Genomic DNA, 913 nt, shown 5'->3' on the forward strand with positions numbered 1-913 from the left:
AAAAATATTATAGATCATAGACAAGAAGTCTATAATAAAGAATATCAAGAAGCAAAAAACCATTTAGCTAATATTCATATATATGATCTATGTAATGTGGAATCTTATATATGTGAATATAGAATACATTATTACAAATTAAAAGAAGAAGATAAAAATCATTATCTTAGTATGTATATAACAAAACTTCCATATCCTGCTAATGAATTTATAATGGGAAGATTTATAAGAGAAATAAATAGAGGGACAATTGAAAATAATTTTGGTGGAGCAACCTCTACAATAAGAGAGGAAATAAAAGAACGTTGTATGCAAGAAGTGACTCAAAAAAGATTTGCAAATATAATTAGAATTTGCTGTCAGGATAATGAAGAGATACCTCAAAAATATGGTCTTAATAAAAACCTTCAAAGAAAAAGAAAATATCAATTTAGAAAAAGAAAATATTATCCAAACTGGAGAAAAAAGAGGTATTTTATAAAGGAAAATAACAATAAAAACAAAAGACAAAAAAATAACTATTGCCCAAATAAAAAAGAATCTTACTAAACAAATAGAAATTGCTAAGTCTTGTTTCATGGAACCATTAGAAGAATCTGATGATAACTTAGACTATATTTTTGAATATGTCTCAAAAACAGACTCAGAGATTGAGTAATAATGCCACATTTATTACTATAAAAATAACAGAAAAGTTTATAAATGCTTTCATAGATTCTGGAGCAACACAATGCTTTGCTAGTTCAAATATAAAACTTAATTGGAAAAAATTAAAGAAACGATTAAGAGTTAGAATAGCTGACAAATCAATACATAAAATTGACAAAAAAGCAGAGATGGCTGAAATTTTTATTCAAAATTATAGGTTCATTGTTCCATCTATATATATGTTAGATTCTGGAATGGATTTTAT

This window comes from Arachis duranensis, chromosome 4 (assembly GCF_000817695.3).
Source record: "Arachis duranensis cultivar V14167 chromosome 4, aradu.V14167.gnm2.J7QH, whole genome shotgun sequence".
Classification (NCBI taxonomy): domain Eukaryota; kingdom Viridiplantae; phylum Streptophyta; class Magnoliopsida; order Fabales; family Fabaceae; genus Arachis; species Arachis duranensis.